Source organism: Canis lupus, chromosome X, assembly GCF_048164855.1.
Source record: "Canis lupus baileyi chromosome X, mCanLup2.hap1, whole genome shotgun sequence".
Taxonomy (NCBI): Eukaryota; Metazoa; Chordata; class Mammalia; order Carnivora; family Canidae; genus Canis; species Canis lupus.
The window spans coordinates 83238535-83251190 of record NC_132876.1 but is presented as its reverse complement, the minus strand read 5'-3'; the positions used below and the strand labels follow the sequence as shown (position 1 = coordinate 83251190).

Here is a 12656-nt window from a genome sequence, read left to right as displayed (position 1 = left end):
TGAGCTAGCAGCTCCTGCTGGTGGGGGTGGGGAAGGAAGATAGATTCTCCATCCCAAGGGAAACCCCAGACCACCCCTAGCTCCTTCCATATCCCCTTAGGGCCCAAATTCAAGGCCTGGAATAGCTCAGAGTCTGTAAAGTGATGTTCAAATTTGAGGGGAGCCCCAAGTGAGGAGAGAAAGCATGGGATATAGCCAGGGAGCTAGAGAACCAAAATCCCTTGTCGATGACCTGAGTCACTAGGAAGCGTCAAAGTTGCCAGAAATGGCAAGGATGCTCTTGCTCCTCCTTCCCCTCCAGCTCCTCCCTCTCTCCCCTCCAGCTGCATAGGCTGCCATATCCAGATGCATTAGTGGGAACTGTGGCTACCAGTTTGAGACCTCGAGGTCAGTCCACAGAGCCACAGGCATTGCACCCTGGCCCAGTATTATTGAGCTACCAAACGAACACTAGCAGTCTTGTTGGAGGAGGAAAAATAACTGGTTTGTTCAAGCCACTGTTATTTTGACAGTGTGGTTACTTACAGACAGAAGCATTTCTAAACTATACTTCCATCTGACCTTAATGTAAATACCAGAGAGCTGGACGTTCATGATGCAGTTCATGCTTCAGAGGTTTCACAGACCACCCAAACTCCATGATTTGCTGGGAGGACTCTTGGTCTCAACATACAGTTGTATACGTAGTTATGATTTTTTCCAGCAAAAAGATACAGAACACAATCGGCAAAGGGATATGGTACCCGGGGCAAAGTCCCGGGGAGACCAGGTACAAGCTTCTAAGGATTCTCTCCCAGTGAAGTCACAGGACATGCTTAATTCCCCCATCATGGCTCCTGACAGCCCAGAGTAGCTCATTATCAGAGGTTAAATGCCTAGGGTTTTCACTAGGGGGTGGTCACATAGCCCCCCACCCCCAACCTGGTGCATACTCAGCTTCCAGACTGTCCAGGAAGGAGAACAGATGTTCAGCATAAACCAGAGTGCTTGTGTGAACTGCTGAGGCGCAGTGAGACACTCCTGATTTAGAGGATGGTGAGAACCCTCATGAACTCTTAAGTGTCCAGATGCCAGCCAAGGACCATCCTTGAAGCAGGCCTTTCCAAGGAGAGAAGTTCAGGCCTGCTGGGTTAACTCTTTCTGTGCACAATGCAATACCGAAAAGGTGCTCGGTTTCAACCAAGGTCAGCGGATGGGCAAGATCGCTTGGAGGAACCTCGTTTTTCTCTAGCACCTTCATTTCTTCACATTCTTCATGTTGTTTATTGAATCTGGATTCACGAGGGCTAATTGTGGATGTCATGTCATCTGGGGGTTTCCTTCTCAGGAGATTTTGAGGTGGCAGAGTTGACATTCTGCTTTGCTTTATTTTTTTGAAGTAACTCTGTGCCCAGTGTCGGGCTTGAACTCAGGACTCCCAGATCAAGAGTCACATGTGACTGAGCCAGCCAGGCACTCCAGCATTCTGCTTTAAATTCATTTTCATGATACCTTTTCTTGACTTATAACTACGAGGAAATAAGTAATGAGCAAACAATGAAAAGATAATCCTATTGGTCAGATTTGGGCCTCTGTTAACTTGTCCATCATCACTGTGCCTCCAGTTTGACATCTACTGGAACTCTTACCATTCTGCCATCAGTGCCGCACTAGCCTTGCCTCAAATCCAGGCCTCCACTAACTATTCTGTTAGTGGGGTTTAACTTTGAACCCCTGTGTTTGCTCCGAGAGCCTCTCCAGTCTGAGCTTGAAGCGGAGCCTTTGTTAGTTATTACCTCATCAGTGTACCACCGGTTCACTATCAAACCAGGGTTCCTGTATAATGTTCCACCAGCTGTTGTCTCCTGATCTGACCTTGAATTTGGGATTCTGTTAATTTGTTTTTTTGTTTTTTGTTTTTTTTTTTGTTTTTTTTTGTTTTTATCCATGATAGGCACACAGTGAGAGAGAGAGAGGCAGAGACACAGGCAGAGGGAGAAGCAGGCTCCATGCACCGGGAGCCCGATGTGGGACCCGATCTCCGGGTCTCCAGGATCGCGCCCTGGGCCAAAGGCAGGCGCCAAACTGCTGCGCCACCCAGGGATCCCGGATTCTGTTAATTTGTGATCAGTGCCCCTTTGCTTCAGCAAGAATTCCGACCAACCTTTGAGGACCCTTGGTCCTGACCTTGAGTCTGGGCCTCTGTTAGTTATTGCACCATGAATCCCTGTGTGGCCCAAACTTCCATCCAGGCCTCGGCTAACTAACTATTCTACCGTCACTGTCTCTGATCTGACCTCAAGTCTGGGCATCTCTTAACGTTTCCTCCACCAGTGCCTCACTGGTGTGACCCATACCTGGCTACTTTTAACTTTACCACCATTGGCATCCTCCTGGTGTACCCTCAGACCTGGGCTTCTGTTAATGTTTGCACCATCAAGACCCCTGGTTTTCCTTTGAACTCGAGTCTTTTTAACTCTTCCACCATCAGGGCTGTAGCAGTTTAAACTCCAGCCTGAGACTCTATTTATAATTCCACCATCAAGAAGTCTTTGCCCTTGAATCCAAGCTTCAGGTAACTCATTACCAATGCACCTTGGGCCTGAAACCTGAGTGTCTGCAAACTTTTCCACACTCAGTGCTCCTCTGGCTTGACCCCAAGAAACTATTCCATTCTCTACTGCTATGATCTCACTTCAAACCGTAGCCTCTATTTACTATTTTTCTATGATTGCTTCTTTGATCTGACCTTGAACTTAGGACACTGGTAAGACTTGTAGTACACAGACCTCAGAACCTGTGTGCCTGCGAACTATTCCATTATCATTCCTCTTCTAATCTCATTTTGAACCTGAGCTGCCGCAAACTATTCCACTATCAGTACCCCTCCAATCCTATTTGGAATTGAAATTCTGCTGAATATTCTTTGGTCCAACTGAGTCTGGGCCTCTGATTAATACCCACTGTTGCTGGTTTTTTGCTCTGACTGGGCCTTTTTTTAAAAAAATATTTTTATTTATTTATTCATAAGAGACACACAGAGAGGCAGAGACATAGTCAGAGGGAGGAGAAACAGGTTCCATGCAGGGAGCCCAATGTGAGACTTGATGCCAGGACTCCAGGATCATGCCCTGAGCTGAAGGCAGACACTTAACTGCTGAGCCATCCAGGCGTCTCATGACTGGGCCTTTTTGAACTCTAGAACCATCAAGGCATCTCCGATCTGACTTCAAATCCAGACTCTTAGCTTTTACTCCATCAAGACCTCCATCTTTTTTAAAGATTTTATTTCTGTTTTTTAAAGATTTTTATTTATTTATTCACGACAGACACACAGAGAGAGGCAGAGACACAGAAGGAGAAGCAGACTAAGATTTTATTTATTTAAAGTAATCTTTATGGGGCACCTGGGTGGCTCAGTGGTTGAGTGTCTACCTCCAGCTCAGGGTGTGATCCTGAAATTCCCAAGTCCGGCATCGGGCTCCCCACGGGGAGCCTGCTTCTCCCTCTGCCTGTGTCTCTGCCTCTTTCTGTGTGTCTCTCATGAGTGAATAAAATCTTTTAAAATAAAGTAATCTTTACATCCATCATGGGGCTCAAACTTAACAACCCCGAGATCAAGAGTTGCTTGCTCTACTGACTGAGCCAGACAGGTGCCCCAAGACCACATTTGATCTAAATTCTCACATGGAAAATAAAATAAAATAAATTCTCACATGGGTGTCTCTTAACTAATCCAACATGAAAGGCCTCTCAATCAACCAAAACCCAGAGGTTTTTTTTTTTAAAGATTTTATTTATTCATGAGAGACACAGAGAGAAGCCAGAAACATAGGCAGAGGGGAAATTTAGGCTCCCTGCTAGGAGCCTGATGTGGGACTCAATCCCGGAATTCGAGGATTACGCCCTGAGCTGAAGGCAGACATTCAACCACTGAGTCACCTAGGCATCCCAAAACCCAGAGCTTTTATTTTTTTTTAAGATTTTATTTATTTATTCATAGACACACAGAGAGAGAGGCAGAGACACAGGCAGAGGGAGAAGCAGGCTCCATGCAGGGAGCCCGATTCGAGACAGGATCATGCCCTGGGCTAAAGGCGGCGCTAAACCACTGAGCCACTGGGGCTGCCCGAGGTTGCTTTCCATAGACACACTTAATGATGTAGCAGAGTTACCACGCAGCTTGGTGGATAAGGCAGAGCTATGAGATGTCAGGAGCTAGGATCCCTGAGTCAAGGATTGGAGGAGAGCCACTTCCCCATTAAGAATCCTCATTTTAGGATCCCTGGGTGGCGCAGCGGTTTGGCGCCTGCCTTTGGCCCAGGGCGCGATCCTGGAGACCCAGGATCGAGTCCCACATCGGGCTCCCGGTGCATGGAGCCTGCTTCTCCCTCTGCCTGTGTCTCTGTGTCTCTGCCTCTCTCTCTCTCTCTCTCTGTGACTATCACAAATAAATAAAAAAAAATTTAAAAAAAAAAGAATCCTCATTTTAGGGGGGCACTTGAGTGACTCAGTGGTTGAGTGTCTGCCTTTGGCTCAGGTTGTGATGCTGGGGTCCTAGGATCGAGTCCCCCATCAGGCTCCCTACGGGGAGCCTGCTTCTCCCTCTGTCTGTGTCTCTGCCTCTCTTGTGTGTGTCTTATGAATAGATAAATAAAATCTTTTCAAAAATAAAAATAAAATTATTTTTTAAGGGCTGCCTGGGTGGCACAGTGGTTGAGCGTCTGCCTTCGGCCCAGGGCCTGATCCTGGAGACCTGGGATCGAGTCTCACATTGGGCTCCCTGCATGGAGCCTGCTTCTCCCTCTGCCTCTCTCTCTGTGTCTTTCATGAATGAATAAATAAAATCTTAAAAAAAAAGAGAGAGAGACATGGAGACATACATGGAAAGAGTGTCACATGATGATGGAGGCAGAAATCAGCACTGCTAGGAAGCACCAAAGATTGCTGGGAGTTACCAGAAGCTGGAAGAGGCAAGAAAGAATCCCCTCTTAGAGCATTCAGAGAGAGCTTCGCCTTTCCAACACCTTGATTTCAGACTTCTAACTTTCAGAACCATTAAATAATACATTTCTGTCTTTTGAAGAAAAAAAAAGACTCAGCAGACATTTACTGGGAGCCTTCTCTGTGCCAGGCACTGGAAATAAGATGGTAAACTAGGGTAAGGACACTGCCCCTGAGGAGCTGACAGCAATACAGGCAGCAAAGCAATAAAGGGAGGGGTTTTGAGAATGATGGTGTGGTACTATGTAGAAGATGCTTTGTGTCCAGGGACCCCAAGACCACCCCCAGGTCCGATGATTCACTCTGAGCGACTCCATGTATTTGTACTCATGGCTACAGCAAAAGGACACAAAGCACAATCAGCAAAGAAAGGGCGCATGGGGCCTGGTCTAGAGGGAGCCAGGAACAGCTTCTAAGATCCCTCTCCCATTGGAGTCACACGAGACATGCTTAATTCTTCCAGCAATGGGGGCGCCTGGGGGACTCAGTCGGTTAAGCATCTGCCTTCAGCTCACATCATGATCCCAGGGTCCTGGGACCGAGCCCCATGTCAGGCTCCCTCCCTGCTGCTCCCCCTGCTCATACTCACTCTGTGTCAAATAAAAAAAAAAAAAATTCTTCCAGCAATGAATTGTGACAACAAATCTGATATATTGTTTGTAGGGAAACTCACCTGAGCCTAATAGTCCAAGATTTTTATCAGGAGCCAGTTAGGGGGATCCCTGGGTGGCGCAGCGGTTTAGCACTTGCCTTTGGCCCAGGGCACGATCCTGGAGACCCGGGATCGAATCCCACATCGGGCTCCCGGTGCATGGAGCCTGCTTCTCCCTCTCCCTCTGCCTATGTCTCTGCCTCTCTCTCTCTCTCTCTCTCTCTCTGTAACTATCATAAATAAATTTTTAAAAAATTAAAAAAAAAGGAGCCAGTTAGGTAGGCACCCTCGGCTAGCATGTACAAAAATCCCAGGTCCCAAGAAGGAAAGCAGGTGTTCAGCATAAACCACAGTGTTTGTATAGTTTAGGCATGGGGAGCCACTCATCATTTCGACAATGATGGGAACCCTCCTGAAATCTGAGTTCCCAGATGCCACCTGTGTTAGCTCACACTGCAATACAGGGACTGGAAATAACTTAAGCAACAGAATATTTTTTTAAGATTTTATTTATTTGAGAGAGAGAGAGAGAACGAGCAGAGGTGAGGGGCAGAGAGAGAGGGAAAAGCAGATTCCCCAAAGAGTAGGGAGCTCCATGAGGGACTCAATCCCAGGGCCCAGGGATCACGACCTGACACGAAGGCGAACACTTAACTGACTGAGCCACCCAGGTGCCCCAACAGAAATTTATTTCATCACAGTTCTGGAGGCTAGAAGTCCAAGACCAAGGTGTCATCAAAGTTGGTTTCTGGGGCAGACTCTCTTCTTGGCTTATAAACAACCATCTTCTTGCTATGTTCTCATGTGATCTTTCTTCTGTGTGTGTATGGAAGAGAGAGATCTCTGGGAGAGATCTTTTAAAAAGTTTTTTTTAACAAAAAATAAAAGTTTTTTTAAAAAGATGTTATTCATTTATTCATGAGAGACACAGAGAGAGGCAGAGACACAGGAAGAGGGAGAAGCAGGCTCTCTGCAGGGAGCCTGGTGCAGGACTCGATCCCAGGACCCTGGGATCATGACCTGAGCCAAAGGCAGACACTCAACTACTGAGCCACCCAAGTGCCCTAAGATTTTTTTTAATTTATTATTTATTCATGAGAGAGAGACACACACACACAGAGGCAGAGACACAGGCAGAGTGAGAAGCTGGATCCCCACAGGGAGCCCGATGTGTGACTTGATCCTGGATCCTAGGATCACACCCTGAGCCAAAGGCAGTTGCTCAACCACTGAGCCACCCAGGCATCCCAACCTCAAGATTTTTTTAAAAGATTTGTTATTTATTTATTTGAGAGAGAGAATGAGCAGGGGAGGAGCAGAGAGAGAGGGAAGCAGACACCTCACTGAGCAAGAATCCTGATGTGGGGTTTGATCCCAGGACCCAGACATTAAGATCTGAGCCAAAGGCAGATGCTTAACTGACTGAGCCATCCAGGCACCCAATAAAGATGTCTTTTTTTTTTTTTAAAGATGTCTTTTAAAGTAATCTCTACATCCCATGTGGGGCCCAAACTCACAACCCCAAGATCAAGAGTCTCATGCTCCACCAACTGAGCCAGCTAGGCATCCTGGTGCTTGTAATCTACATTATAACAGCTCTTTCCCTGTATGTTGGGAACCTTTCTGCCATCTTGGCCACATGTGGCCTGGATGTGTGAGCAGAAGGCAGCCCTACATGGACACAACCTAACAATTCACCCCAATAGGGACGTGCGTATTGAGGTGGCAGTGATCAAAACCTCCCTTGGAGAAGTGACAGGAGAGGAAGGCATGGTAGACAGCAGTTGGTGACGTGAACTTTGGAGTAAGACAGTGAAGTTCAAGCTGGATTGGACTTCTGGCTCTTTTGACATGACCCATGCTGCTATTTAACAAGTATTTGAAGAAAGATTTATATATGCTTTAAGATTTTATTTATTTAGTTTGATAGAGCACAAGCAGGGGGAGTGGCAGGCAGAGGGAGAAGCAGACTCCCGGCTCCACAGGGACCCAGATGCCATGTGGGGCTTGATCTTGGGACTCTGAGATTATGACCTGAGCCAAAGGCAGATGCTTAACCGACTGAGCCACCCAGGTGCCCCAGAAAGCTTTATTTTAAAAAATATGTTACGTTAAAAAAATAAATGTGGGGATCCCTGGGTGGCGCAGCAGTTTGGCGCCTGCCTTTGGCCCAGGGCGCGATCCTGGAGACCCGGGATCGAATCCCACGTCGGGCTCCCGATGCATGGAGCCTGCTTCTCCCTCTGCCTGTGTCTCTGCCTCTCTCTCTCTGTGTATGACTATCATAAAAAAAAAAAATAAATAAATGTGTATATGTTATGTTATTTTATTTTTAAAGATTTTATTTATTTATTCATGGGAGACAGAGAGAGGCAGAGACACAGACAGAGGGAGAAGTAGGTTCCCCCCAGGGAGCCCAATGTAGGACTCCATCTCGGGACCTGAGCCAAAGGCAGACGCTCAACCGCAGAGCCACCCAGGCATCCCTAATATTTTATTTTTAAGTAACCCCTACACCCAATATTTGAAGAATGCTTTATTTTTTTAAAGATTTTTATTTATTTATTCATGATAGACATAGAGAGAGAGAGAGAGAGAGAGAGAGAGAGAGAGGCAGAGACACAGGAGGAGGAAGAAGCAGGCTCCTTACCGGAAGCCTGACGCAGGACTCGATCCCGGGACTCTGGGATCGCGCCCTGGGCCAAAAGCAGGCGCTAAACCGCTGAGCCACCCACCCGGGGATCCCCCTGAAGAATGCTTTAAATGAATGTTTATCCTTGGTGAAGTTAATTTGTCAAGTCTCAGTTTCATCATCTGTAAAACTTATGATGATAATATTCTTACAAAACTGTTCAGTACGTTCAAGGATTAAAAGCACTTCTGATTCCTGACTCAGAGTAAGTTTTGAAAAAAAAGACAACTAGTATTAAATATAATCAGGGGACAAAGAACCATGAACCATGGGTCAGATGAATGCTGGTGATTTCCCAATGATGCTGAGCTGTTCTGGAGTGCACTAAGCCATTGGTTTGGAGGTGATGGAAGGGTGGTGATGAGACAGTAAGAATGTTCCCGACCTTACCATATGTTCTCATGAATCCTTGTAAAAAATCTCCAGCACTAACCACATGTTTAGATTTGTAGTAGTTGGATTCTTGGAAGCCCAAAGAAAAGGAGCGCATAGGGGCACCTGGGTGGCTCAATGGGACTTGATCCCAGGTCTCCAGGATCACGCCCTGGGCTGAAGGCAGACGCTTAAACCCTGAGCCACCCAGGTATCCCAATAATTTTTTTTTTAAGGAGTGCACAAATAAATACTAACTGACAACATATCGAATGGCCAGAAAGCAAAAAAATGACATAATTCAGAATTTAGCACTGGAAAGCAGAGTGACTCCAGAAGCACTTACAATACTAAATGGGATAGTTCACAATAATTCTCTGTCACAAATCTGTATGTATAAATAGCAGGATGGAAAGATGTATAAAATTTATAACTTCCAGGAAATGCAAGAAATAAATGATAGAACCACAACAGCAGCAGAAGACTTTATATTTATCAACCTAGGATAAATGTAGTAGACAGAGCAAAAATAGTATAATCAGGGACAGTTGGCTGGCTCAGTTGGAAGAATGTGCGACTCTTGATCTCAGGGTTGTGAGTTTGAGCCCCACGTTGGAGGTAGAGATTGCTATATATATATAATTAATAAAGCTATATCAAGTTTATTCTCTTATAATTATGTCTTTTGGTCAGTGACCGTGAAACATTAATAATTATTGACTCTCTTATTAGGCCACAAAGAAAATTTCGGTAAATTCCAAAAAATGGAATGGATACACACCACATTCTCTGATCATAATGCAATCGACTTCGATTCTTTTTTATTTATTTATTTTAAGATTTTATTTATTTATTCATGAGAGACACACAGAGAGAGAGAGAGAGAGAGAGGCACAGATACAGGCAGAGGGAGAAGCAGGCTCCATGCAGGGAGCCCAACATGGGACTTGATTCTTTTTTAGTAGCTTGGGAAAAGCTTTAAAAAATATCTCTCTTGGGGCCGCTGGGTGGCTCAGTCAGTTAAGGGTCTGCTTTTGGCTTGGGTCATGATCTCAGGGTCCTGGGATTTTAAAGAATGAAATCTTTAAAAATATATATATATACATATGTATGTATACATATATATGTATATATATATGTATATATATTAACTCTTGCACCAATGTATCAATAAATCAAAATTTGCAAGAAATTTAGAATAATAAAAATTTAAATGTCTCTGAAATGAGAAAATTACATATCAAAATGTACAGGGTATAGCTAAATGTGATCTCAGAGCAAAATTCGCAGATTAAGATATACTATATCAGATATTGTTGAAAGGTTCCTAAAACACTAAATATACCAAACTCCAAGTCAATTGACAAGTGATAAGCTGGGAGAAACCCTTGCAGTACAGGAAAGATGACAAAGGGTGTGATATTGTGATTTATAAGGGATTTGGTCATTCATTTCTTTTTTTTAATATTTTATTTATTTATTCATGAGAAACAGAGAGAGAGGCAGAAGCAGAGACACAGTCAGAGTGGGGAAGTATGCTCCTTGCAGGGAGCCCGATGTGGGACTCCATCCCGGGACTCCAGGATCACGCCCTGGGCCAAAGGTGGGCGCTAAACCGCTGAGCCACACAGGCGTCCCTTGGTCATTCATTTCTCACATGCATTTGGTCTTTGTCCATGGTCCCTGGCTCACAGCTCCCCAGAGCCTTGGAATTTCCTAAGGGGAGGAAGTGATCAAGATGTCTTTTGTTACGTTAATGGGGGGACTTTGGAAAACACCTTAGGATGGGGGGTGGTTGCCAGGGGAACTAAACCTGTATTTTGAGGGTTGGAAATTTCAGCCTCTTTCCCCTCTCCCCACAGCTTCCGGGGTGGGGAGGGGCTGGAGATTTCCTGCCCCAACACCAGATATCAGATATTTAATCCATCCTACCTATGTGATGAAACCTCCATAAAAACTTAAAAGAACGGGGTTTAGAGAGCTTCTGGGTTGGTGAATATGTAGGAATTTGGGGAGAGTGGCATGCTCAGAGAAGGCTTAGGAAGCTGTGAGCCTTTGCTTCATACCTCGCCCTATATATGTCCTCCATCTAGCTATTCCCAAATTATATGCTTCTGTAATAAACCAGTGATCTAGTGAGTAAAATGTTTCTGAGTTCTGTGAGCCACTCTAGCAAAGTAACGGAACCCAAGGAGGAAGTGGTGGGAACGTCCAATTTGTAGCCAGTTGGTCGAAGCACAGGTGATTCTGGACTTCTGACTGGTATTGAAGTTGGGGGTGGGGTGTGGTCTCCTGGCACTGAGGCCTGAACCTGTGGAATCTGATGCTATCTCTGGGTAGTGTCAAAATTGAGTTGAAATTGTGGGACGGGGCACCTGGGTGGCTCAGTGGTTGAGTGTCTGCCTTTGGCTCTGGTCGTGGTCCCAAGGGTCCTTGGATGGAGTCTCGCATTGGGCTCCCTGCATGGAGCCTGCTTCTCCCTCTGCCTATGTCTCTGCCTCTCTCTGTGTGTCTCTCATGAATAAATAGAATCTTAAAAAAAAAGAGAGAGAGAAATTGTGGGACACTCAGCTGGTTTCCGGAGAATTGCCTGTTGGGTGTGTGAAACACCCTTCTTCCTACAGTGGATTTGGGTCCAGCAGCACCCAAAAGAATGAACTGCCTTTGTTAATTTATAAATCAATAAGAGAAGACAAAACGTGAATAAAAATGGACAAAAGATATGAATGGAAAGTTTTTTTTAAATTTTTATTTATTTATGATAGTCTCACAGAGAGAGAGAGAGAGGCAGAGACACAGGCAGAGGGAGAAGCAGGCTCCATGCACCGGGAGCCCGATGTGGGATTCGATCCCGGGCCTCCAGGATCGCGCCCTGGGCCAAAGGCAGGCGCCAAACCGCTGCGCCACCCAGGGATCCCATAAATGGAAAGTTCACAAAAAAAATAAAAAGGAATAACCAAAAACATGTGAAAATATGCTCAATTTCATTCGTAAGTGAAGAAACGCCAACCATGTTGTTTTCATGTATCAGATTGATAAAAATATATATGTTTCATAATATTCAGCATGGACAAGGGTATGAGGAAATGTGACAAGCATAGTAGGCAGAAGTATAGACTTGAACAAGTGTTTTGGAGGAAGTTTGGCAATATTTATCAAAGTTTTCAATTTGTGTACATTATGATCCAAGAATTCCATTGCTAGAAAGTTACTTTTTATTTTTATTTTTAATTTTTTTCTTTATTTGACAGAGAGAGAGAGAGAGAGAGAGAAAGCACAAACTGGGAGAAGGGGCAGAGGGAGAGGAAGAAGCAGACTCCCCGCTGAGCAGGGAGCTCCAGGCAGGCTTAATCCCAGGACCCTGGGATCAAGACCTGAGCAGAAGGCAGATACTTAAACCACTAAACCACTCAGGTGCCCCAGGAATTACTTTTTAAACTTACTTTTTAAAAAGTAGCTGTCTCTATATTTTTAATAGGGTTAACCAAAAATATATAAATAGCTGTTTTTTAAAAAATTCAATAGAGTGCTCACTACGGCAGCACACATACTAAAATTGGAATGATACAGAAATCAGCATGGCCCCTGTGCAATGAAGACACACGAATCCATGAAGCATTCCATATGTATTGTTGAAAAGAAAACCACAGGCCCAAAATGGTGTCACTTATGTTAAGGCGCCACCAGTAAACCAAGACTTCATATCTAATCAACTGCAGTTTCAACCACCCCTCTCCAGAAATTACACTTTTAACCAGTCAATATGGGAATTTCTTGGTCAGTGATAGGAAATTTACTGATAGACCTCTTCCATTCCCCTAAGGAGGGTGACCTTTCCTAAAACAGTAGATTCTTTGCTAATAATTTATTTTTCTCCGTTCCCTTTCTGCCTTTAAAAACATTTCCCTTGGGGCAGCTGGGCAGCTCAGTGGTTGAGTGTCTGCCTTCGGCTCAGAG

The 12656-nt window shown here is 44.9% G+C and overlaps 1 non-coding gene across 1 annotated transcript; it reads left to right on the top strand.

Moving 5' to 3' along the window:
- Positions 1-12225: 12225 nt before the first annotated feature.
- Positions 12226-12329, top strand: LOC140628889 (U6 spliceosomal RNA). The gene has a single exon (XR_012026819.1). It is a non-coding gene; the product is annotated as a U6 spliceosomal RNA (small nuclear RNA).
- Positions 12330-12656: the final 327 nt, after the last annotated feature.